Raw genomic sequence first — 4,549 nt, forward strand, 5'->3', positions numbered from 1 at the left:
GATGTAAGCAGGGAATGAATCAGTGGAAAAATTATGACAGAACGTTGCAAGCTTATATTCAATCCGTGCTTGGACTGGGAGCCAGTGAAGTTCTTGAAGGAGTGGTTGAGCATGATCATATCTGTCCGCTCGAAGAACGAGCCTCGCTGCAGAATTCTGTAACTTTTGGAACTTATAAAGAATATACCGTGGAGAGTCAGACAGGAGTGAGTTGCAGTAATCCAGTTTTGATAATGCAAAAGCACAGGAAAGGGTTTTTGCTGCTTCAGTGGTTAAGTATTTACGGATAGAACTAACACGTCTTATCTCTACATATGCAGATTTACAAATATTTGAAACATGCTTGTCCAAGGACATATGGTAAGAGATGATATAACCTAAGTTTCTAGCAGAAGGAGCAAAAGATATTTCCGAAATTCCAACTTTGATGAACGTGGGATATGGATCAAGGAGACGTTTCTTGTTAGTCGTGATCAGAAGGGCTTCAGTTTTGTCGTCATTCAGTTTTAGTTTATTACTTGTCATCCAACACTTTACATCATTGATACATGTCTGAATATTGCCAACACTGACGCTCGCAATTAAACCACAGCTTAATTGTTAAATAATGAACAGAGTGACGACGGCTGCCTGTTCAGGCGTTCATGAACATCGCTCAACATAGGATGAGGATGGGGGTGACGTTGCCCCGGAGGTCCATGAAGATTTGGGGCAATGTAACAAGGTATGTACTCCACGCTTCCTTCCATAATGTTTACCAGCATCAACCAGACCTGTGAGGTACACACACCCGCAGTGTTTGGTTAATGACTTTGAGCAGCACACTCAAAGAAGCATCCGTGAAGTTATGTGGATGGCCCACTACTGAGTCCTAGTCTTTCGCTTGGCGTCCCATAGCACACTCAGCTCTGGTTATAACCTGGCCACAGACACAAACAATAGCACACTCAGCTCTGGTTATAGCCTGGTCACTGACACAAACAATAGCACACTCAGCTCTGGCTATAACCTGGTCACTGACACAAACAATAGCACACTCAGCTCTGGTTATAGCCTGGTCACTGACACAAACAATAGCACACTCAGCTCTGGTTATAGCCTGGTCTCTGACACAAACAATAGCACACTCAGCTCTGGTTATAGCCTGGTCTCTGACACAAACAATAGCACACTCAGCTCTGGTTATAGCCTGGTCACATGCACAGACAATAGCACACTCAGCTCTGGCTATAACCTGGTCACTGACACAAACAATAGCACACTCAGCTCTGGTTATAGCCTGGTCACTGACACAAACAATAGCACACTCAGCTCTGGCTATAACCTGGTCACTGACACAAACAATAGCACACTCACATCTGGCTATAACCTGGTCACTGACACAAACAATAGCACACTCAGCTCTGGCTATAACCTGGTCACTGACACAAACAATAGCACACTCAGCTCTGGTTATAGCCTGGTCTCTGACACAAACAATAGCACACTCAGCTCTGGTTATAGCCTGGTCTCTGACACAAACAATAGCACACTCAGCTCTGGTTATAGCCTGGTCACATGCACAGACAATAGCACACTCAGCTCTGGCTATAGCCTGGTCACAGACACAAACAATAGCACACTCAGCTCTGGCTATAACCTGGTCACTGACACAAACAATAGCACACTCAGCTCTGGCTATAACCTGGTCACTGACACAAACAATAGCACACTCAGCTCTGGCTATAACCTGGTCACTGACACAAACAATAGCACACTCAGCTCTGGCTATAACCTGGTCACAGACACAAACAATAGCACACTCAGCTCTGGCTATAGCCTGGTCACAGGCAGAAACAAGCTCACATGAGGATCGAACTTGCGTCCTCGTCATTCCGCGACACTGACCACTTGGCCACGGCTGCAGGAACGATGAAGAAGGTCTTTTGTTCAGCCTGACACGACTCATCATCCACTGGAAACAACAACAACATTGCTTCCATGTTATTTCTTGCTTTGAATGGTTGAAAAGTCTGTGACGCAGGGTAGAAACCAGGCTTCAGACCAAACGCAAGCGCGTGTGTGTGTGCGTGTGTCTGTGTCTGTGTGTCTGTATGTCTGTGTTTATTTATTCATTTATTTCTGTGACTTTTCGTGTGACTTAATTTTTGTGTTTGTTTTGCTTTGCTTTCGTTTCACTCTTGTGTGTGATCTCTGACCTGTAATGACAGTTAAAAGACAGAAGGTAGAGATAAACATGGAGTGAGGGGGGTGAGGGGGGGAGAGAGGAGGAGGACACACACAGTTCATGACTGACCCATCTGCCCTCCAATACCCCCCCACCCCCACCCCCACCCACCAAAAAAAAACAACAACAAAACAAACAATGCCGTGGATGGAAATAAACTTGCCAAGCCCTGTTGTTTGAAAAACGCTTTTTTGAGTCAATGAGAATGTCCAGTTTCATCATACAAGACTGAGTGGTTCTGATGAATGAGCACGTACCTTGGGTTGTTGTTAGTCCTCAAGTCTTGAAGAAAAATACGTGAATTGTTCTTCTGCTCTGCACACAGAAAACAGATGACAACACGGAGAGAGAGAGAGAGAGAGAGAGAGAGAGAGAGAGAGAGAGAGAGAGAGATGGTTAAACATACAGACAGAAAGAAAGAGAGACATGGGGATATATATATATATATATATAGAGAGAGAGAGAGAGAGAGAGAGAGAGAGAGAGAGAGAGAGAGAGACGGAGAGAGTGACGGAGAGAATGACAGAAGAAGAAACAAACAGAGGGGCAAAAACATAAAGACAGGGGAATACATATAGGGGAAGATACAGGGAACAGAGAGAGTAGGTGAGAGACAGACAGACAGACAGACAGACAGACAGAAAGACGGAGACAGAAACAGAGACAGGCAAACACAGAGAAGAGAGAGAGAGAGAGAGAGAGAGAGAGAGAGAGAGAGAGAGAGAATCACGATTCAGAGTCTCAGAAACTTCATAATTGAAGGATAAAAAGATTCTGAACAATTTCTCATCTTCCCATTTCCAGAGTCAGGGAGGGGGGAGTCAGGGAGGGGGGAGTCAGGGAGGGGGGAGTCAGGGAGGGGAGTGTCAGGGAGGGGAGAGGGGAGAGTCAGGGAGGGGGGAGTCAGGGAGGGGGGAGTCAGGGAGGGGAGAGGGGGTGGCAAAGTATTCCAGTTGAGATTGAAAAATGATGAAGAAAGAGAGATAACTCTGAACTCTGAAATATTTCATGCCAATACCCTCACAGCCATATGATTACTGAAAACAAACAAACAAAACAATTACTTGAAGTCTTTGGACAATGCATTTTAGTTTGAGTGCAGGCAATAAGGGTGCTCCGAATCTAAATGATTATCTTTCTTCTTCTTTAATTCTCTAAGATTCATTACGCGTAGCCATTGTAAGTTTATATAAACGAACGATTTTCATCATTGAAATATCGTGTGAAATTAAGTTTGATTTTTTTTTTCAGAAGACTATTTGTCTGTTTATGCTATCTGTTGTATATATTCAACTGTATGTTACCCGATAGTCCAATTATATCGATCAGTTGATCTATGATATACCATTACCCCCGTCACCTTCAAATAATAACGATAATGATGATAATGAATTAAGCTGAAAGTCTATGAAAACTGTGTTAATTAAGGAATAACTGAGGTGTGCGTCCTGTGGAGATTAATGGTCTAATCAATCTAACACGCTCACACAGGAAGTGACATTTTCTGTTCTCACGGCAATTTTTTTGCTCATTCGGTTCTACTTCAAAAATGACTTCTTTTTTTGTATGATGAATATGATAAGTAACTAAATATGTTGGGGTTTTTTTGTTTTTGTTTTTGTTTTGTTTTTTTCAAAAACACTTTGACCAAATACAAGAAAAGATGGCGATAGGAGGAGTGACGTTCTTTATGTCCCTAAAAGACAACACAGCATTAAACGAAAGATGTATTGTCAACAGGTTCCGTGGTGTTTTTGTTAAACAAAAGACCGCTTATATTTCGCTTCTTTTTTTCTTTTTTTTTTTTTTTCTTTTTTTTTTTATCGTCGCCTGCCAATATTTAGATGTTTGGTCTCAAATGATCGGAAGTGATTAAAACTCCATGTCCTTTTTCCAAATAACACGTTCAGTGAAGATGACCTTTTCCTTCTTTTTATCCAATCAGCAACGCTTATGGTTTCCGGTCCGTGTGTGTTTCCTGTTGTTGCCAAGGAAACGTATTGATGCGTGTTGCTTTTAATTGATGCGGACCTTCAAGGTGTGTGGAGCTGATATTTGTCTTTTTGTGTCTGAATTTTATTTGCGTGCATGCGCGCACACGGTTGCGTGTGTGTGTGTGTGTGTGTGTGTGTGTGTGTTTGTGTGTATGTGTGCGCTTATGTCTATGTCATTATTTCTGTTGTTGTTTTTTTCGTTGCAGGTTTCTGAGCTATAAAAAAAAAAAAAAATTCCCATTGGAACTGATATGGAATTTTTTTTTTTTCCCCATTTCCGGAAGGCCTTCGGATATATGCATAAATTCGTGTAATTTTCATCTTTATC

This window comes from Babylonia areolata, chromosome 5, assembly GCF_041734735.1.
Source record: "Babylonia areolata isolate BAREFJ2019XMU chromosome 5, ASM4173473v1, whole genome shotgun sequence".
Taxonomy (NCBI): domain Eukaryota; kingdom Metazoa; phylum Mollusca; class Gastropoda; order Neogastropoda; family Buccinidae; genus Babylonia; species Babylonia areolata.